Below are 23,871 nucleotides of genomic sequence, written 5' to 3'. Positions count from 1 at the left end.
GACTGACCATGGCAAGATACTTACAGAATCTCTGCCCATGAGAACACTGAGGCCTCCTTTCCTTCTGCTGTTGTTGCCAGAGCTCTCCTCTGAGAAAAGAGCAGCAACACCCCCATGTCCCCATGGATTGCTCCCAACCCCCAGTATATTGGTGCTGTCCTGTCAGCATGTTGGTCTCCCTAGCTGAGCTACTCTCTGTGGTTCCTTCCCTAGTACCCTCCTCCCATTGTGTATATTGAATATATTTGCATAATTTGCATAACGTGTGAAAGGCTTGAAATAAACTGAATTCATAAGCATTTTATTGGCCACTGAGTCATGAGTTAGCACAACTAGGCTAATTAGAACCTGGCACAAGAGACACCAAACCACAGATTCATGAATTTCAGGGAATACCAAGCAGGATAAATGCAGAAAACTATACCTAGCCATATCACACTCAAACTACAGAAAATTAAAGATAAAGAAAAAATTCTGAAGGAATCCAGTGGAGAAAATACTTTACCGATAGAGGAACAAAGATAAGAATTATATTTGACTTGTCCTCAGAAATCCTGCAAGTAAGAAAAGAGTGAAAGAAAATATTTAAAGTGTTCAGAGAAAAAAAACTTACCAACCTGGTATTTTGTAGCCTGTGAAATTATTTTTTAAAAATGAAAGAGAAACAAAGACTTTCTCATACAAACAATCACTGAAGGAATCTGTTACCAGTAGACCCTTGATGGGCATTTAGGTTGATTCCATGACTTTGATATTGTGACTAGTACTACAATAAACACACAAATGCAGGTGTCTTTTGATAAAGTAATTTCTTTTCCCTTGGGTATATAACCAGTAGTGAAATTGCTGGGTCAGATGGTAGTTCTATTTTTAGTTCTTTGAAAAATTTTCATACTGTTTTACATAGAGGTTGTACTAATTTATATTCCCACCAACAGTATATAAGCATTTCCGTTTCTCTTCATCCATGCTAACATCTGTTGTTGTTGTTTTTTTTTTGACTTTTTAATAATAGTCATTCTGGTTGGTGCAAGTAATACTTCACTATGGTTTTAATTTCATTTCATTAATGATAGTGCTGTTGATGATTTTTTCCTATGTTTGTTGGCTGCTTGTATATCTTCTTTTGAGAAAGGTCTATTTATGTCCTTTGCCTACTTTTTAATGGGGTTGTTTCTTGCTTGTTGAGTTGTTGAGATTGAACCTCTGCCTCCCGGGTTCAGTCTAATATTCTTGTCTCAGTTTGAACTGAACTCAGAGGAAAAAGAGCTATGACTACTTATCACCCCTAAACAGCCAACACAAGATACATGAACCAGGAAAACCCTAAGGAACATACATAAAGATTGGCATTGAATACCCACAAAGTTCGAAGAGTTCAGCTCTCTTAGTATTTTGTAGCAGATTGTATTACAGCTGGTGTCTGCACCTAAGTAGATGATTTGATTTTAGGTGAAAGACTGTTTTAGAATTGTTGTTTCATAGGCTTTAGTAAATGAAAATTTCAGGTTCTGAAATTGATCTAATCAGGTATAGTTCTAGTAGTACAGTTTGCCTCAAAGCAAGCATATAGAACTTTTTGGTATTGTTGGGTGTAAGATATATTCTCTTTACAAACAAGAATGCAAAGACAGCTGAATTACACATGGATGGTAAGAATATGATTCTATTCCTTAAATTTTAAATACTAAGCCTTAGTAAGTACTACTAGATTATCTGCTTCAAATTCTGACACTTTTAACATTATATATGCAGTTACAGTCATTTTTTCTGCATACATTTCTATAGCCAAGGAGACAGCTATAGCAGGGATAGCTTTAAGTGCAATTTTCTTTTAATGTGGGCCAGAGACTCATGCAGAGTAAATATATATTATTAAGCGATCACACTAGATGTTCTTGCACAAGGGTGAATGAATTCTCTGTTTACATAATTGAGCTGTCGATTCTGCCTTCAAGTGTCTTGTGTCAGAAACTAGAAAAGCCATACAAAATAATATCAAGTCCTATTCTTGTGTTCCACTCTGTGGCTGCTGATCACCTATTTATCATGCAAGGCCCATATCAAAAGCCACCTCCACTAAAAAGCATTATTTATTGTAAAAAAAAAATTATCCCTAGGACATGAAACCTTTTCATTCAATTTTAGCAACACTGAATCCTGGTTCTACCAGTTCTTGTTTTGATACAAATGAGGTGTTGATATTTCTATATTGTTAAAATCTTCTCTTTCCTTCGACAACCATACTTACTCTCATTGCCAGGTGTAGATCATCTTCCCCAACAAAAGAATAAATCCATGTAGGATACTGATTTATTTGAACAGATGAATGGCTATGCCATTGTGTAAAATCATAGTTTGTGGTATACAACATCATCATCATTGTCACCTACTTTGTGCAAAGTTCCCTGTCACATGCTAAAAGGATAAAAATGTCCAAGACATCATTCTTGCCCTTAGGATATTTACAAACTAATAGAGAAGAAAAATGTGTTCACAAGTAACTACAGAGACTAGCTGGATGAAATATCTTCCCTGTGCTGATGTCTCAGAGCTAGCATGACTCCCAACTCTTACCCTCTTCTGTAATATTCCTGAACCTTTTTGTGAATGTCTTTTTGTCTCCAACAAGATTGTGAACTCATAGCATGTAGAGCTGATACCTTCTTCATCCTTACCCTTTCAGTTCCAATCATGGCTTATGATTGATAGAAATACAATAATGATGTATCTATTAATTCAGTGATTATAATATCAATTTTTTTGGAAGGAGTTAACTTACAGAATGTGAAACTTTTTTTTGTAGTGATGCGGTATTAGTGTAAACAACATGAAATTTATTTCCAGTTAACTTGTTTTAAGTCAGCTCTACTATTTATTGTCTTAAACATGTCTCTCAAGCGCTAGCTTCAGTATGAATTATGCCTTCCTTACTCATTAAGTGCCGATACATTTTGAGTGAGAGAGATCCGTGAGCCTTTTGTAAGCTATCTACATGTTCTGCAATTATTATTATTTTGAACAATGAATATAATAATGTTAGGAAGTCCTGAACTCAGAACTAAATTCTCTGCCACTTTTTAGCTGAGAACCTCTCTAAAGCTCATTTGGCTCATCTAGAAAATGGGTACACAAAACATTACTTCCTTAGTGTGAGCAAAGCACCTAGAACACAATGGAAATTCAAGAAATGTTGTCTGTGAAAAACTTTATTTGACTTGAACCTCAAAGGTAGCTCTAAGGCTCATAGCTTTGTAATGAATGCGAAAGTCAGTATGATGTTATGAAAAGAGTGCCCTGTGAGTAAACTTATTTGATGGCACAATTGAAGCAAAATGACTGAGCTGCTTTTCTGGGAGATAATGAGCACTTTTCCTGGAAAGTTTCACATTCAGGATGATGACTGCTCACAGAGATGCAGAGTGCCAGTTGAACTAGATGGCTTTGGAGATTTTTTCCATTTGAGATGTTTCAAGTCTGAAAATTCAAAATTCATCATTTACTCATTTAGCAGGTAAAAAAATTACTGTGATAGGTACTCTTTACATAAATCCTTAACCTCATTGAAATTATTTATATTGGAGGCCTATATATAATAAACACATAAATGAATCAATATATAGTATGTCAGACGGTGATATTTACTGTAACATTTTTTGTTGAAGCTGTGTTTTATACTTAATTTGGGATAGTAAACAATTGCAAACCCTAATAGCAGGAAAGTAAACAGTTTCAAACTCTAGGGCCTCTGTATCCCAGAGGTTTACTTTTCTTATAGCATTTAATATCATCTGGTGCAGACGGAGCCCTGGTCAGTGAGTGAACTAATTAATAGTTGATAAGTTTCAATGGAGATAAGATTATTTCTATCACTGGGGTTAAGTATCTTTCATCAAAGCATCCAGGTGATACTGTGAATTTTGTCCCTCAGGTTAGTCAGGAGGACTAAATCCAGAAGGAAGGTTAAATGAGGTCAGTGAGATGGAAAAATAGCCACAATTTGAATTCTAGAGCACATGATCATATCTATTTATAGATACCTGCAGAAGCATAAGGGAAAATACAATATGCAGAGATAAGATTTTCAAAGCTCCTAAAATGCAAACTGAACCGTGCAATACATTAAGAGAAGATTAGCAATAAGTATCTGGTACTAGATAATATCAATTTCTTTATTTCTTTTTATCAGAAAGCTTCATTACAATTTGGAATAGCAATTCCAAATTGACAAAGGTTGGCTTATTTTAAAGACTGGATTAGACTATGTTTAAACACAGATATAGAAGTATTTCTAAGTTTAACCTTTTACATAAATAATTTCTAAAGTGATTTTGCATCTATTATTTAACAGATTCATTTATGCACAAACAAACCTAAGAGCTAAGCAAAACAGGTTTTAGGATTTCAGGTGGAGGTCAGAGAACCTAGGTTTGAATGTCACAGGTTTTCATATACGTTTAATGTCTCGATGTTGGGAATTCTCTTAAACTTTAATGGGCATATGAGAGAGAAGTGTAGGTTGCAGTGTGCCAATCATTTGCTCATTTCTTCAAACACAAATGTGTCAGTAACTGGCATGAGGTCTGAGGCTCACAGTCCCCGAGAGAGAGGAAGACAAGTTCAGCAATAGCTATAATAAAAGGCAAAATGTAGAGAGCACCATTAGGAAGTTATGGTGTGTTTTGGGAGTTCATAGGAGGAATATAACACATTAATTTTCTTGTCAGAGTATCCCAGTGGGTTTTGTGGGCAGCTGTACTCAGCTCAGCTGGTGTGGGCAGGGAGTGGGGGTGGGGAGAAAAACAGACTTACTGCTGTCTGTTGTTCCAGACAATAAACCCAGAACTTCACAAAGATTGTCCTTGTCGGATGTTGAGGGCAGATGTCTTTGCTTTTACAGATGTACCCATAGGGTCAAGCTCCAGCACAGAGACCCATCTTGGGATGCAGGACTTGGTGCCAGGGAAGTCCCAGGTAAACCAAATGAGTTGGTCATCCTACCTGGGAAGTGTGTGACCTAACATAAGCTATTCTGTGTAGCTGCTCAGATCTTGAAGAAGCTGACAGCTGGAAGCTGTCTGCTAACACTTTCCTTTACCTGGGAATCAGGTCCCTCCCTAGAATGTGGTCCTGGGGCAGTGCATCTCCAGGACTACCACTTTTACCTTTGCCGTAGTTATTATACCCATTTCTAGAAAAAGAGATTAGTCTCGGTAAATTTCAGTGCCTTGCATGAGGATTAGGGATCTCTAACATCAAAATATTGAGCCTGTGTGTTTTATCTACATAGGTAATTCTTGTTCACTCCTTTCAGTTTCTTTATTGTAATTGGCTCTGAAATTCTTAAAAGGGTCAGTGGGCCTGTCTTCAAAGATAGCATCAAGGAGAGATTGAGGGAGGAAGGAATATTCTGCCTTGTCCAGCTTAAGGAAAAGGGATCCTGGAAGAGCAGATAGGTGGCAAAGCTTTAAATAGGGATGGTGAGCATCGCAACTCATTGGGTCTGTGGCAGTAAAGGAGCTGAATTCTGGACCTGGCTTGGGAGCACTGTTAGCCCTGAGAGCACGTTTGTTGCAAGGCTGTGTGTCTCCATAGGCAGCTTTCCTCCTTGCTTGTATTCTTGAACCCACATTTTATAAGCCAGCAGTGAGCATATGCTGAATGCTGTGGAGTTGCTCATGAAAAGCTTTCCCCTCTTTCCTAGAGAGTGAAAAGGTGAAAGGGGATCTGTTAATAGCAAGAAAAGGAAGTGGTTGAAATGAATTCCATGATTCCTTGGCCTTTTAAGCCTGAAGAAGTTAAATAATTTGATGCACAGACCCTGACTACAATTCTAATGAGCAAGCTGGCAGAGAAAATTAATGATAATAAATTAATTCCAGAGAATTCCATTTTATGCGCTCAATTATTAATGGTATTGCAGTGTTATTAATGGTGTCAATTATTAATGGCATGAATAATTAAGAAAGCACATCCATGTTATGATGTACAAGGCTTCTAGGGTTGGGCAAATTGCTCAGAATAAATAAATAAACATGTCAGGGTTCAGATCTATAACATGTTTCAGGGCCCAGCCTCCAACATGTTTCCTGGAAAACACAGGTACATCTGTCATCAGAGGTCTCCGTTACAGGGACTCCTACCCATGTCTTGTATCACGATAGTAACAAGAAAGAGGTTTGGTATGAAGGACCATATTTCCTTGGCATTCTGATCTTCCAGGGTGTCTCAATTCATCTACTGGGTAGACACTGACTGAAATTGATGACCATAGGAAACTAGGTGTGGGATTAGGGAGGGCTGTGCACATTTAGTAAATCTAAGAGGGCTGACCAGGTAAGCTAAACATGAGTAGTTGGGACTGAGTTTAGTTTGCAAGACAGCAGCAACATCGAGCAGGCATTATCCCAGCCATTGCAACCAGATTTGAGGAATGCTAAGCAAAAACGTGGGAGGAGAGTGTGGTTTCAAATTGGACAATTTATTGGCTATGTGAATGAGTATCCTGCAATATCTCTCTGTGCCTCAGTTTTCTCATGTGAATAATGGGGATGATATTTATGCTGAAGGCTGTTTGACAAAACAAGTGGATGGGATATAACAAGGTCTCAACAAATAACTTCTATTATTGTTATTATTCTTTTAGTTATTGTTATTATAAAGATCTTCTAACCTAACTTGCCTGCTTTATAGGTGAAGAAATTGAAGGCTGAAGAATACATGTGACTTGTCACTAAGTTTGTGTGTAGGATATCTTCCCCTTCCCCTCCAGATTGCCTGTTTGCTCCATTGGCCCTCTTTTCCAGGAACCAACTTCTATGCATGCCATTGACAGGGCTCAAGTGCTTATTAGGTTTTGCCAATAGGGTGACTCAACAGAAGATAAGAAAGAAGGAAGAAGATGAGGTCGGGGTATTTATTTTCTTGGCTCCTTCCCTGAGGGTTCCTATCAGTTGGCTGTGTATCTCTGCAGAAGCCCACAGGTACCCTCAAAGCAGCTGACAATACATGATTTTCTTTTTTAGGGATCCTGAGTGATTCCTTTCAGTCTACAGATGGTAGCAAGTTTGCAGTTAACAGCTCTGAGCTATTGAACCATTCTTTTTTGAAAAGTGTGTATCAAATTATCCTACTTTGAGTATTTCTGATAGATGCAATAAGTGAGATGGCACTGGTGTCCAAGACTCTTTGTTCTTGGTGTACCATCTTTCCCTATCACTTTATTTCATTCATATGCTCATTAAATTATTTATGAAGAATAAGGTCCTTTGCTGGGTACAGGAGATATTAAAATTACCAAAACATGAGTGCCCCCTCCTCTGAAACACCACGTGATGGTACTCCAGTGCAGGGGTTAGCATTGTTTTTTTATAAACAGCTAAATAGTAAATATTTTAGGCTTTGAGCCATATGTCTTTGTTGCAACTACTCAACTCTGCCATTGTGCAAAAGTGACCTTAGGCAATACATCGACAAATGAGTATGACTATGTACCAATGAAACTTTATTCATGGCTGCTGAAATTTGAACTTTATGTAATTTTCACATAGTACAAAACATTATTCTTCTTTTGCTTTTTTCTCCAAACATTAAAAAATGTGAACATAATGTTTAGTTTTTGGACCATGCAAAACCAGGCAGTAGGCTAGATTTGGCCCACAAGCTATAGTTTGCCAACCCCTGTACTAAAATATGAACTTAGCGCTAAGAAAGCAGAGTTAAGGGGGCCAACAGTTGGGAGGAGGAAGCTGAGAGAGAAATCATAGAAGAGGTGACATTTGCATGGAGAATTGATGGATTATGGAGTTTGTTTGGTGGAGAAGGGAAAGTGTCTGTAAGGCATAAGTGACAAGCAAAAGCAAAGAACCATAGAAGTACAAGATATTATCAGGGTTGGGGCCTGAACTGGTAAGGCCAGAGAAAAAGGGCGTGGGGGTAACAGGGAGAGGTCACCTTGCAGGGGCTTCTGAGCTACATCCTGGAGGACCAGAATTCCTGCTGAGAAATTGGGTTTCGGAGGTAGAGAAGGTGGGAGGTGGGGTCTTGGGCTGAAGCATTAGGCAGACCTGAATGCAATCCCAGCTCTAGCATCTTTTCTCTTTTTTTTGATATTCAAATAGTTTATTTGCATGATTAATAATCACATTTCCAACAGTGCATCAAGCATCTGAGAATAACGTCATTTTGAGTAAACCCAAAAACTCTTCTGAAGACAACCGCTGCCCACAGTTCAAGCTGCGCAAATGTCCACATATTTAGCAGCATAGAGAGATGGAGCTCAGAGGCAACCTCCTCTTCCCTTGAATTCCAGATCAGCTTTTGAAGGTGCTTCAGCCATTCAGACAGAGATGTCCCTGGCACCTCTGATAGCTGCATTGCTCCCCTGTGTTTTTATTCTGTGGGCTAGTAGTTAGGTACCTACCACTTTCAAGCTGAGTGATTGTAGGCAAATTAACCTCTCTGAGCCTCAATTCTTACATGCAAAATGGTCATCACAACAGCTTCAGCTTCATTATAGTAGTGAGGATTAAACGGGGTAATACACACAGACTGCTCTCAACAGCACTGGCTCATGATAAGTGCTCAATAAAGGTTTGCTATTATTAGCATTATCATGATCAGGCTCATTGACTAGCCTGGCTCTCACTGTGTTTTCTCCAGTCCAAATTCAGAGCACTCCTTGCCATTGCTGATAGGATGGCAGCTGGAAAGTTGGCAGCCCTGAGGTGAACATAAGGTTTCCCTTCTAATGCAGCAGTGATGGCATCAGCCCTAATGAGTTTGCATGGGAATAAATCTATTTTTTTGGACTTGGACTTCAAGAGCCTTGGGCTTACTGGATATGGGAGCCAAGGTTGCTCTCCTCAGTTTAGACAACACCTTCACAGAGTGTGTGAGCACACAAGTGGCTATTGTTCCTTTGCAATGTGTTTTCTTTCCTGCTTAGGCTGCAAAGGGAAAGAACAGTGTTCAGGATGTTCTCCTTTTTAACAATTCCCGCTTGATTCACCTGGCTAGCAGTCTTTGGTGAATCTCCCATGGTACATTGTCTCTCCTGGGAGATAAGAAGAGAGGCAGAAACAAGTGGGCATTGTTTGGTAACATCACTTGAGATAAACACGTTCTATTTTTCCTAAGGATGCTCAAAGTGATACATTTGGTGATTCATTTAGTAGCTCTTTAAAAGACTTCAGATCTGATTTGAATGCAATGTTATATAGAAGCCATAGCATTTCACTCCTGAGACACTGTCAAGAAAACTAAGAAATGATGGGGAAGACTGATCACTTATTTTTCTAAACGGCAACAACAAAAAGTTGAATTACAATTCAGGCATTTAGTTGAATCATGAAGCTGAATTTTAGGACACATTTGAAAAGAATAATTTAAACTCTACTATTTAAACAAGTAAAAAAAAATTTTATGAAACTAACAAGTGCTCATTGTATAACATTTGGGGAAAAAAGCTATAGAAAATTAAATAATGACTCACAACCCTAACCTCATAGGTTATTTTTAACACTAACTATGTATTTTTTCACAATGTTCTTGTTGGTATATCTGAATCCAGATAAACACACAAGAAGATCAAAAATAGAGTCAAGGGAATGAGTCTTACTCAAGGATACAAAAGTATTGAGTTAAAGAAGGCAGAATGAGAGTTCAATTGTACAGAGTCGTAGGGGTGGTGTGCCATCACCCTTCATCCCCATGCTGGGATATGGAGGCATGTGTTTGTCCTTCGTTCCCAGTTGCATGAGAGAAGCTTCCAGAGAAGCACTAAGAATGCAGACACAGGAAATAGGGGTCTGGTACATGCCCACCTGAGGACCCTAATGGGGCTGAAGCTTTCGGCATCTCAGAGGCAGAGGGGAGCTTTTCTTGGAGGTACAGGGGAGTTGCAGGTATGAGGAGTAAGTCTGGCTGTTTTGGAAGTGTCTTCACCTGTGTTAGTCCACTTTGCATTGCCATAAAGAAGTATGTGAGGCTGCGTAATTTATAAAGAAAAGAGGTTTATTTGGCTCATGGTCCTACAGGCTGCAAAAGAAGCATGGCATGAGCATCAGCTTCTGGTCAGGACATCAGGAAGCTTTTATTCATGGGGGAAGGGGAGCAAGGGAGTCACATGGTGACAGAGGGAACAAGAGAGAGAAGGGAGGAGGTGCCAGGCTCTTTTAAAAACAAGCTCCCATGTGAACTGGTAGAGTAAGAACTCACTCATCATGAAGGAGATGGTGCCAAGCCATTCAGGAGGGATCTGCTCCCCTGACCCAAACACCTCCCACCAGGCCCCACCTGTACTATTGGGGATCACATTTCAACATGAGATTTGGAGGGGACACTCATCCAAATTATATCAATCACCCACGAGGACTGCTTGAAGGAGCTAAGTGACTCAGTGGAGAGGTGACCATTGGAAGCTCAGGGGCTGAGGCTTGAAAGGGAAAGGTAGGGTGAGAGACAGAGCTGGGTAATTAGAGCTGTGGATGGAGGCTCATGTGAAACTTCTTGTGGACTCATAGGAAGCTCCTCAAGGAGAGATCATCCTTATTGGGAATCTGCTTTCCCAGAGGCCACAAAGACCAGATTATGTCTGAGCCTGCCAGTGTCCCTCTTACCTCTCTCCCTTCATTCGCCTCAACCCCAGTGGAGCCCAAAGGCAGCTTCATGGAGCCAAAGAGTAGAAGAGAATGGCCAGAGGAGAGAGAAGCAGCTGACTATGTATCTCTCCCTCATTGCAGCCTCCTAAGTGTGATGGTTGATATTGAGTGTCAACTTAATTGGATTGAAGGATGCAAAGTATTGTTCCTGGGTGTGTCTGTGAGGGTGTTGCCAAATGAGATTAACATTTGAGTCAGTGGACTGGGAAAGATAGGCCCACCCTCAATCTGGGTGGGGACAATCTAATCAGCTGCCAGCTCAGCTGAATAAAAGCAGGCAGAAGAACATGAAAACACTAGACTGGCTTAGCCTCCCAACCTACATCTTTCTGCCATGCTGGATGCTTCCTGCTCTCAAACATCGAACTCCAAGTTCTTCAGCTTTGGGACTTGGACTGGCCTCCTTGCTCCTCAGCTTGCAGACAGCCTATTGTGGGTCCTCAAATTGTGATCCTGTGAGTCAATCTACTTAAAAAACTCCCCTTTATATATACATCTATCCTATTAGTTCTGTCCCTCTAGAAAACCCTGAATAATACACTAAGCATGAAGCAGGACCCTGAGTTGGTACAGATATAAAATTTTAAATTGCATTAGTGGATGGTGTATATGTTACTTTAATTATTTAATTAAATCATTATTAAATTATTGAATGGGATATTTTAATTATTAAAATGAGGCTTTTCATGCCTGAAAGTGACTAAAGACAATATAAAATACATATATGTGTGTGTATATGTATATAAAATACATATACATATATAAAATCTGAGATGACCTGGAAAAGTTAAAGGCCTGCCTCAAGAGTTCCATTGCACAGGTTTAAAGGAACAGTTGAAAAAAGAAAGTTGCCCTCTGCTTATACACTCTGGAGTTCATTATGACCAACAAAACATGCTCACATCGAGTTGATATAATACAGGTTATACAATTTTGAATTTTGCCTTATTATTTAAGATTATAACATGAGTGCTTCCTCATATGCAAGAAGTTTCATAACTATTTCATGGCTGTATGATGACCCACTCAATGAATGTGCTTCTCCAGTGATTAGATATTTGGATTTTTTCAAATAATTTACATTGTATGCTCAGAATTATTGCATATACAACTATATAAGCCAAGTGGAACAAGTAATGTTGAACTCTAATTTGTTTTTCATAAAGCATTGGAGTGAATGAATGTTACCACTCACTGGGGGGAATCAACCTAAAACATTAGATTTTCAAGAAATGTGGGCTTCTTTAAAACAATAGGCTAATTGTCCCACTTGACTAAACTTCAGAATGATTCTACATGGGAAGTGGGAGGAGTGGGCTCTCAGCCCCCAGTTGGGCAATCTGACAAGCTTCCACAGAGGGTATCAGAGATGCCACAGATTTAACAGTGAACCAATACCCTGAATGATTTTGATTTCAGAATAGATAGTACACACAACCTAGGAAATTCCCTTTCCCGAAAGTTGCTGAACCTCTCCTATCTAGTATTATTAATCCCCAGGACCCACAGTATTTCATCAGGGCTTTAAAATAAGCCTGGCCAGTGAGTAGGAGAAATTCATTCTCCCCATTTGCAGATGAGAAAACCGAGGCTCAGAGCTTTTCCAAATTCACTCTATTGGTGGGTAGCAGAGTCTGAGGACCAGAACCTTCTCTCTCCTAATTCATATGTATGTATGCATGCATCTATGTATGTATGTATATAATTGACACTACTTGCAATAATCTGGAATGCATGTATATAGATATAAAATTTTGACACTATTGGCAATAGTCTAGGACTGCAATGGTTTGCTTGGGTAAGGAAACCCTGGAATGCGATATGGTCTGATTTCACTGGTGCAGTGTGTGTTCAGTTCTTCAAATTCTTGAATTTCAAGCCAGAGCTGAGCATTTAGCAATTAAGAAAACTCAGTGAAGTATGGTCTGGAAGAGGGAGAGAGCTCTATTCAAAGTGCTTTTTAGAATATATAGCATTTCCTTCCCTTGATGAATACAGTGATCTAAGCCCTCCATTATTCAAACATGGGGTGAATAATAATAAGGTGCTGGCTGGGACTATTAAAGTGAAAAAAATACTTGGAGGGTTTTATAAGCCTTTACATTTAAACTCGTTCGACCTCTTCTCTCGGAGAAAACATTCCCAAGACTCCTTTGCTGCATGCTATTTTATTTTCTATTCAGGTAAGAGTTGCTAAGAAATCCTTGCTCTCTCCAGTGTAAGAGGCAGTGGGTTATAGAATCATCAAAAGGAGACACAGGGAATAACTGCAAGGCGATTGCCTTCCTCCTATGGGGACAAATGCTGGATTCCACCCTATAATGTGTTCCTCGTGTAGCTGAATCTGATTTCATTGGTGGGTGTAACCAGAGACCTTTGCCCCTAAATTCATTGCAAGCGGCTGTGGACAACAAAGGCCTCTCGACGACTGACGAGGGGTTCTTCTGGAATGAGCGTAATCCAAAACCCATCACAGAGTTTTATTAGAACCAGCAAAGGCGACAGAACTATTGGTCATGACTCCAAAGAAGTTACAGAAAACCCACACACTTCAGGTACTGATGCAAAGCTATTGCTTTAGCCAGAGGCTTGCATCAGGGTGTTTTTTTTTTTTTTCTTTTTTAATTTCTTTCTCTTTGACTGAAGGTGGAAGTACCAGTGTTGTCAAATTTGGGCCACTATTTTGGCTTTATTTTTTTCAGCTTTTCGGGAAAATATGATCACAAACCTCTGTAAGCAGAGAACCTCTTCTGTTAGTTTAAATTTGACACATATCATCTCTAACTCAAGGTGCTTATGGGAACTAAGTAGAACTTAGGTTTAGCTTAACTTGTTTGCTTGGCAAGATCCACTTATTTTTATTGTCTTTTTTAGGGGAGAAGACAATCCCTTAAGAATTATTGGAATACATTTCAGACTGAGTCACAAACCTAGCTTTTATCAGTTATCGGGATGCTACCCCAGGAAAAGTTCGCAACTTCCCAGTGGGTTTTGAGACAGCAATTATATCAAGAGCAGTCTAATTACTTAGGGCTCATCATTTTAATTTCACAGATGAGAAAATAAATATTACTGGGAGAAATTCTATACTTTGCACAAAGAGCAGAGTGAGCAGGTGTGGAGCTAGATGCTCACCGAGGCTCATTTACCATGTACTCAGTTCGCTCTGCAGTGTTTCCTTTTGTAGAAAATACATTCTCTAGATTGCACTTTCCATAGGACATTCACCTACTCTTCCTTCCCTAGTCATGCACTTTGCCAAATTTTGGACCAACATATAAACACAAACCTTAGTTTAATTCTGAACTCCAATTTGCTTTTTTTTTTTGAGATGGAGTCTCGCTCTGTCACCCAGGCTGGAGTGCAGTGGTGTGATCTCGGCTCCCGGTTTCACACCATTCTCCTGCCTCAGCCTCCCAAGTAGCTGGGACTACAGGTGCCTGCCACCATGCCCGGCTAATTTTCTTTGTATTTTTAGTAGAGACGGGGTTTCACCGTTTTAGCTAGGATGGTCTCGATCTCCTGACCTCGTGATCTGCCCGCCTTGGCCTCCTAAAGTGCTGGAATTACAGGTGTGAGCCACCGTGCCCGACCTCCAATTTGCTTTTAATCACCTGCATTTCTTGATCTAAACTGACATCACAATATGCTATAAATTATGGAAAGGAGGGATTTTTGATGTGTAGGATATCAGAGCATTCATAATTCTGTTTCCAGAAACATACTACTTTCTGGACCTTCCCAAATAGTACATCAATGGAGGTTTTGAGATAATTCTATTATGATAGCATGGATGATACTATAGTATAGTTTTTATTTTATATGTCTATCAAATCAACTAGTTTTAAACTCAAATAGGGCAGGTGATGAGTTTCCTAAATTTGTAAGTGAATTTAACTGGGTACATGAATTGGCTGTAGGACATTTTTCGAGACCCAAGCAAATAAAAATTTACATTGGGTACATACACACACAGTCATTTAACAGCTTCATATTCACACTTAAAAAAATTTACTGTATTTAATAAACTCCTCCTTCATATAAGGCAATATACTGTCAATATACCAGGCAGCAAGCCATACATATGAGGTTTCTGCCCTCACAAAGCCTCCTGGTTAGCAGGGAAAACATAATTATACAAATAATGGCAAGTGCAAAAAGTTTAATGAAGAAATAAAGTGGGTGCTATGTAGGCATAGCTTTAAGAAGTGTGGGCAGACATTGCTAAGAGGGCTTTCTGGAGAGTATAGCATTTAAGCAGAAATGTAAAGAGTGGTCAGGAATTAATTAGGTAAACTGGGATGGGGAAAAAGTTTATTCTAAGCAAAAGTAACCAACACATGATAACATCAAAAATGGGACAATCTATGGCACTTTTCTGACACCGACAAAAGTCCAGTGTGGCTGAACTGTAGAAATAAAGTTCTGTGGCGAGTTTGAGGGGATGCTGAAGTAATGGGTCAGGAATGTGGTGGCACCAAGAGCAATCGGTTTTGATGCATTTAAAATTTTGAGCAGCAAGATTTGATTTGAATTTTTAGAAAAATGCCTACATTTCCACATAAAGCACGAATTTGGAGGGTGCAAGGATGGATTTGAAAAGACTAGTAAGGATGCAAATATAATAAAGTTACATAGGCTGGTGGCTTTAACTAGGATGAAAAGTGTAGAATAGAAGAGGAAAGAGTTAAGCAAATAGATTTGAAAAATACTGAGGGAGTGTAATCAATCAGTTATTGACTGATTTTATCCATGTGGGAGGATAAAAGAAGTGATCCAAGATAAAGTTGCAAATTTCTAATTTTAATGACTATTGGGTGGTGGTACCATTTATCAACATAAAAAACCTGGGGAAAGAGCAAATTTGGAGTGGGATGGTGGTAATAACTGTATTACCTGATAATTACTGAGCATTTACTATGTGCCAATAACTGTTTTATATATATGTATATGCTCATTTCATTTTCTAATTCCTTTTAAGTAGATACAGTTATGAATAGTTTATTTAACCCCCCTGGCCCCCCCACACATAGAGTCATATAGCTGTACCTGGAAGGACTAAGATTTCAACACAGTCTAATCTTAGAAGCTCTGAGTTTACTTATTACCCTATTTGAGGGTTCATGTAGAAATGGTGATTAGCAAATGAAATATATAGTTCTAGATCTCAGAAGCGAAGACTAAGCAAAAGATCTACATTAGGGTCTCATTGGATTAGTCATGATGGGCTATAAAATCTCAATGTTTTAACAGAAGAAATGTTTATTTCTTGCTCACACGTCCCTCTCTGGTGGCTCTCCTCGGCAGCTCTTCTCCAAACGTTGACTCAGGGATCTAGACTTCTTCCAACCTGTGGCTCAACCACTCTTTGGAATTTCCTTGGAGTCCTCCACTGGTTTCTCTGCATTCAGTTAGCTGATGAACTAGGAGAAAGGAGTGCAAGATTTCTCATGGTATTTTAAGGGGCGAGAACTAGAAGTGGTATGCACCATTTCCACCCAAATTATAGTGGCCAGAACAATTCATGTAGCCGTAACTGGTCACTTACATTTAGCTCTTGGCTCAGGAGGAAAATAGATTTTTCATAATCATATAGATGGTGACTGAAGCCATGGGAGTGAATGAGCTCACCTAGTGAATGAGTAAAGAATTAGAAAGATGGCCTAGGTCCGATATCTGACAAGATCTGTATAATAATGATGATGATTAATAATAGCTAAAACTTTTAGAGCACTTACCATGTTCCAGGCACATTTACATATATTAATTCATGGACTCCTTATAAAAGCCCTTTGATGTACTGCTATTATTATATCTTTTTATATAGATAAAGAAATAAAGTTACAGAGATAGTAAATAACTCTCTGGAGGTCACACAGTAAGTAAGTGGCAGAATAAGAATTTGAAGGCAAGTAGTTTGTTTCCAGAGTCTATGAGTTTAATCTATGTCATATGCTACATAATTACTAACCTCAAGTACCTGAAAAATGTCACATTAATATGTAAGTATCTTTGCTACGAGTTCCCAAGGGGCAGGACTAAAACTAATAAATGGAATTTAAATTATGCAAGTGTTCAGCCCTGGAAGAAGGCAGCTCTAACAGAGCTATCTAAAAGGAAGCAAACTGCATTCTGAGCTAGTGAGATTCTCATCAGGTGAAGTACCCAAGCATAAGAAGAACAAATCCTTGGTAAGGATGTCATAGAGAGGATTCAAGCATCAAATGAGTGCTTGGGAGAGATAACATTTTTTATTATTAATTTTTATTTTAAGTTCCAGGATACATAACATTTATGTTCTCCATATATTCACCAATTTCTTCCAGTGAATGTATAACACTTCTGCCAGCCTGATTTCTGAATTAGTTACTTATAGTAAGTTCCAATTTCTGTATTTTCCACGTACTGGCCCTAAAAGTAGGAGGAGAAAGGAAAGAAAACATAAAAGAAGAATGTGCCTCTGTCATCAAGATCTTATAACTTACTTAAAGAGAGAAGACACACACGCGTGTATCATCCCTTGAATTGCCAGAGAGCCACCTATTTAGAATCTAATCGGGAAGAGATTGAAAAGTGATTTATAGATGGCAGAGGATCTCAAGGTTAGTTCAGATGTGTTAGCTCTCTGCACCAAAGTCCTTTTGTCCCCCCACTATCAAGGTGGTTCTCCAGTTTTAGCAAGCATTGAATCACTTGGAGGGCTTATTAAATCAACCTCAACTTTCTTATTCAGTAGATTTGGATTAGGGCCTGCAAATTTGCATTTCTAACAAGTTCCCAGGTGATGTTGCTGCTGCTGGTCATGTGATCACACTTTGGGATTCCTGCTCCAAGACTTATCACTCAATACCATAATCTTCTGTTTATGTGTCTAGCTTCTTCTTTTGAACTGGAACACAGACGATCTTGTTTGTCTTCGAATATGCAGAGTCTACCCTATTGTTCCTCAGTAAATTTGTGTGAAGTAAGCAATTTGAAAGAAATGTGTAGTTTTCTAGAAGCACAAAGAGGGAAAGAAACTATGGCAGTCAGCAGGGAAGAATCCTATGTTCTCTCCTCCCACATGTTTGGAAACATGATTCATGCGAGGAGGTGTCTTAGATTAAAAGCAACCTTATGCAAGTACAAATATGTATACAAATACCCTATTTTATAATTATGCACACAGGACTACAGTCCCCAAAGGGGCATCAGAATATTTTCTTCTCACCTTTCTTTTTTGTCATTTTCCTTCCTCTTCAGACTGTTACAGCCACTTCATGAAGGAAAATATTCTTTCTTGTACATTGAATGTAATTTGCCCCTTCCTGGAGTCCATTCCCTTTGGGTTGGCGCTGGCTGAACTTTGCAGTCTCCACTGAAGGGGGAACCCTTTCTCACTGTTCTCTGGGAGAGCAGCCCCTTTGAAGTCACAGCTGGCTTGACTAAACTCATTTCCTCCATCCACAATGTGCCTCTGATGTAGTGTTGGCTGAGGCTCCCTCTTGCCGGCTCCTGCTCTTGAAACAGACCCAAGTGCAATGTTCAATGTGAGTGTTTGGCTTGGCTTAGATTTGGCCAAATCATCTGTACTTTGTTTCATTTGAAAGCCTTACTTTTTTTCTTGCTCTCTCTTTTTCTCTCTCAACTAGTTCATTCCAGATGTTTTTGATTTGTCTTTTTGTGGTCTACTCCACCCAGTTCCTAAATCAGTAAATCATTTTCATGCTTCTTCCAAAATCTAAGGAAAGAAAATGCTCAATTAGAGAGAAACTGATTATAGGTCTCATAGAGCTCATACTTGGGGATGGCTGCTCTCCTCAGGAACTACCTTTGAAAGGCAGGAGAAAATGTCTTCCAATTGAGGATCTTAGATTTGGCTTCACCATCCTTTCAACTTTTTAGCATTTGGAATAGGAGAGTAGGCAAAATATTGATATGCTAATATAATGCACGTCCAAGCTCATCCTCTACTTTAAGTCTTGATATATAATTGCTATTCTTGCTTGAAGTCGTTCAATTACTGAAGTGCAAATAGAAGTTCCCGTTCTATGAACTCATATGTGGTAGTGATAGAATGCACTAACATAATATTAATGGCCTTTCTCTCTTTACTGTCACCTTTTACCCTTCTCAGCATTTTGATTGTGGTGATGTGGGTAAGGGCAAAGTGTTTGCTTTATTGTCATCATGCAGAGTGAAGAACTTGTCCTTGGTGGAAATCACAGACCTGATAGACTAGTGAAGGAATTTAGAGAGAAAAATCAGTAGACTCCCTGAATTTGGGAAGAGAGTTTTGGATATATTGAGAGCAAAGATGAGAGATTGAAGGTAGCTGATTTTATAATAAGTTAGAAAAAAAATAGAGAAGAAAATTTTTAAGACATTTTACCATTACAAATGCAATTTCTTTCTGGTGCCTTTTCAGGTGATTTTAGTTAAGACGTACATGTCTTTCCAAGAATTTTTTTGTTGAGGACATGTTTTGTCTTTTGGATTTGATATTCATACGAGACATACCATTCAGGTTGCACCTATGAAATGTTGCAATACTTAATTTATTTCATTCTGCTGCATCATTATCTGACACCAGGACCCAGCAGAAGGCAAATGGCTTTTAGAACTATACAGATGCTCTAGTATTTTTGTGAGAAGAAGAGTTCTAGTTACTCATGGAGTAGTGCATTTAATTAGGTTAATTACTCAACTTTTCTGAATCATTTCTTAAAGGTGATTATATCAATATCCAACTTTCAGGACCATCTTAAACATTAAATGAGCTCATTTAAAGTACCTGTCACTGGTAAAATTTGTAACTGGTGTGTTGAACAATCATGAATCATAAAGTGGCATCAAAACGCAGCTTCATTTTGATCTTCAACTTTAACTTTGTTATTTAGTTACTCAGTTATCGAGGCCACTGGTTGAAAATGTCAGCAGATTGCATCAATTTTTGGACATTCTTAGATAATAGATAATAGATGATAGAAAATTATCCAATCACTCTGTATATCAAAATCAGATGAGTCAGAAATGTCCAGTAAATGTCGAATTCAACATGGTAATCTAGAAATTAATATTTTAGTCTTCATTCAAAGATTAGACATCTTCCCCTAACCCATTTATTAAGCTGGGCAACCTAATTAGGCCAGTCTATGTTTGGCAGGATGGGGTATGATTAGTCCCCTCTTTTCACTCACCTTCCTTCCCTTCTTTACTGCATGTTCACCTATTTTCTTAAACTTGAATTGACAGCCTGTCCTGGGCTGAATGCAGGAAGAGAATTTGGATAGATGTGAGAATTCTGATTTGGCCAGTTGTGAAATGCTCCTTATTTGAGCCTGGCCAATGAGTTCAGCTAACTCTTTCTCTAATGAGTATTTCTGTGGGATCTTCAGAGCCTCCTCAACTGAATTTCTTTTAGCAGGATGTCCTGGATGTAGGAAGTGTCTTGACTTTTGGTCAGTGTAATCCTGATCCACAGTAAACTCATATTTCTGGCAGTCTACTCAATATATGCTCAATGGATGTCTTTGCCCTATGGCAGAAGCCCCATTTGGCAGATGTGTATTTAAATGACTGATCTTTCCAATGAAATTCAATATGAGAAGACTGTGGTGCACACTGACAGAGGTGCAGTGATTTTCCAGACCCCTATTCCCATCCTGTGATGGCAGGCCATTTCACCTTGTACCATACCTGAATATTCTCTAGGCATATGTTACTCATCAGGCCACAGCATTTCCCCAAATTCTCTCCAGAATGCACAAAACATTCTCTTCAGCCAGAGAAACTCTCTTTAATCTTACGGTAAAATAAGGGGGGAGTAGGGGAGAGAGAGATGGCATCAGAGCACAGCTTTTTAAAAACAAACATTCTCCAGAAAAGCATTCTTTCTAATCTCTATTCTTTCATCACCCTTTTAACATGTCTGTGGGTTTTAGATCCATATGACTCTCAGACTTACTTTGAAACTTCTGCAGGTGACATAGCACCCCACCTTAGAACTTTTTATGTATTTCATCTTGCTGCTTTAATAAAACCTTCCAAGTTTACATCCTGTTATACACTCAAATGTCACAATTTTTCCATTTTAATGTTACCAAATGAAACATAAGTTTTTTGAAAACTGTAGCAATTATAATGTCTTTGGCACACTCTATGATGTACCTAATATGGCAATACTCACAGAGATGTATAAGAAAATAGTTTTAATTAAATTGAACTCCTCAGGTTTGTCTTAATTAACACATACATAGAACTGTGGTATAGTTGAGTGTTCTATAAATATATGCTGAATTAAAGAAAATGAGTTATCATGAACTCTGACTTTGCCATTTGGCTTTGTAACATGAGGTGAAGCATTACTTCAAAATATAGTTTCTTATTTATCAAATTGAAATTTTGTTGCTATCACCCATGAGCCCCTGTTATTAATAGCTATAAAAGCCTCAGAATTTTGTCATTCTACACATGGATTTTTCTCCTTATAATAGTTTCACATGTGTGCCTCATATGGTCAAGTAGACAGCAAGGGGAATGTGGGTAGGGACTATGAATCACCTGTGTGTTTGTAGGTGTAGATGTAGTCAATAAAGCTTTTCACCTCATGTTCTATAAAGAGCCCAACTGTCCTAGATGAGAGAGGCTAATACATATCAAAGGCAATGCCAAGGATGCTACTATTGGGTAACCTTTCTAATTGGTGGATGATTAAGAACTGATTAAAGGATATAATGTCACTATAGTGTTGTCTTTTGGAGTCTCCTCTTTGGTTTTGCTTCCGAACATTATGAAATTTGTGAATTTTGTACATAGATATATAGGCAAAGTAATTTCTGTAGGATTCAGTAATCTACAAGTCCTATGCAGAAGAGCCATCTGTGAAAGCTCAAAGGAGGGAGCGGTCACTTTACCTCTGTGGGGTTAGGAGGAGTTTTCACAGAAGAGAGGAAGTTGGATGAGTCTTAGAGAGTGATTAAGCATTTATGAGATAGAAAAGGAAGAAAGAAAGCTGACCTTAGGTAGAGGAAAGAGGAAGCATTGATTATCTCTTCCTTCTATGGGATTGGCAATAACTGAGAAAACTATGAAGAATTAGGGATCCAAATATCAGCTTTAGCAATATATACTAACAATAAAAATACACCTACCTATGATACATTATTTCTCTTCTGAGACACACAACCTAGAGAAGCTGTCATATATGTGGACGTGGAAATATGTCACAAAATATTCATTGCAGTATTATCTGTAATAGTGAAAAATGAGAAACCATTTAAATATTTATCATCATATATATGCAGCATATTGGTCTGTGGGAGTACTACAATAAGGTGAATGAGCTAGCAATACATCCATCAATGTGAATAAATCCTTACAACATAATATTGAGTACAATAAAGAAACTTTTTATAAGAATGTTAATATGATACCCTTCACATTTAAAGTTTATAAATATGCAAAAAACCTTGATATTGTTAAAGAATACTTTCATATTAGTATGAAAACATTCAGTAAAATGATAAACATAAAGTTTAGTGGTGGTTCTCTCTGGGATAGGAAATGTGTGAGAGAAGAATGGGAACAAAAATGTATATACAAATAATATCAATTGTATTGCTAGTGTTAGCTCTTAAGCCTAGTGGCAGGGGTAATTTTCTTTATGGTATTCTTTAGAATTATCTGAACATGTTGGATGCCTGAAATATATGTGCCATATACATGTACACAAAACGTCTTTTTTAAAAATAAGCCTTATTTCTGACAAATGTACGTTGGGACATATGACTTAGGCTGAAGACCAAATGGGCTCTCAGTGCTTCCTTCTAAACAAACTTCGCCCCCCATCACAGAGCAGAAAATCTCTACACTACTGACCTTGTCACAGTGCAGCAGGAACAGAGAAAAAAGCATGATCCATGGTCCAGGTAATGAGTCATAGAGGTTGACTAACTTGTTCCTCTCATCCATTAATCAGACAAATCTTTCCTCAGCAGAGACATGAGTGAGAGGTTGTATTAGTCTGTTCCCATGCTGCTATGAAGAAATACCCCAAGGCTGGGTAATTTATAAAGGAAAGAAATTTAATTGACTTGCAGGTCTGCAGGGCTAGAAGCCTCAGGAAACTTACAATCATGGCAGAAGGGGAAACAAACATGCCCTTCTTCATAGGGCGGCAGGAGAGAGAATGCTGAGCAAAGGGGGGAAGCCCCTTATAAAACCATCAGATCTTGTGAGAACTCAGTCACTATTACAACAACAGCATGGAGGAAACTACCCCCATGATTCAATTACCTCCCACGAAGTCCCTCCCATGACAAGTGCGGATTATGGGAACTACAATTTAAGATGGAATTTGGGTGGGGACACAGCCAAACCATATCTGAGGTGGAGGAAAGGTCAAAGCTTGTCCTCATTATTTCTGAGAAAGCTGAAGTTTCTATTATGAGCCCAATCGCTTCCCTTTCCTCTTTAATAGCCTGAGTCCTCAATTGCTACTTACATTATTAGAAAATAAGTTTTATTGATATAAAATGTGTCCAAGTTATCTATAGCTATTCTACTATATAAACTAGAGTTGTAGTTAATATAATTAGATTTCTAAAGAGTTTCATGATTCTTTATATGGAAAGATAAAGGAAACAAACACCTCTTGAGTGCCCATCATGGCTAGCCTTTTGTAACCTTGGGAACTGTGATGCCCTGCTCTGACTGGTTCCCTGAAGAAGCATCTCAAATTGCAAACAGCTTATGAAACAAGAGAACCTGATTAGACAGCCTCAGGCATGTTCGGGTAACTAGTGTTCCACAGATTACTTGAGAAAGACTGATGGAGAACCAAGAAAAGCCTGGCAAGGTTAGCAATTTTTGAATTCATTCAGACATTGCTCTCATAGGCTTTTGATGCAACATATTTTCCCCAAATTCTAATACCTGTAGATCCCCTTGGGAGGCTCTGCATAAAAAAACATGGCCATGATGGCTGATGAGTGGAGTCTTGGGAGGGAAAAGGGGTATTACTGATTTCCAGAACCTAGTTCTACTAGGTTTCAAGGTCAGGAGCAGAGCCAGTTAGGAATTAAGAACAAGCTGTTGGTTGAAATTAGAGGTGAACTACCATAGTAGTTACCACAGTGAACCTTGAATAGGTACCTAAGAGTGGTACATGGCATTGAAGTTGGGCATCATGCCCATTCTCTCATCACCAAAGTTCTCTATAAGAGGAACA

Source organism: Nomascus leucogenys, chromosome 16 (assembly GCF_006542625.1).
Source record: "Nomascus leucogenys isolate Asia chromosome 16, Asia_NLE_v1, whole genome shotgun sequence".
Classification (NCBI taxonomy): Eukaryota; Metazoa; Chordata; class Mammalia; order Primates; family Hylobatidae; genus Nomascus; species Nomascus leucogenys.
This window is presented reverse-complemented; position numbering follows the sequence as displayed.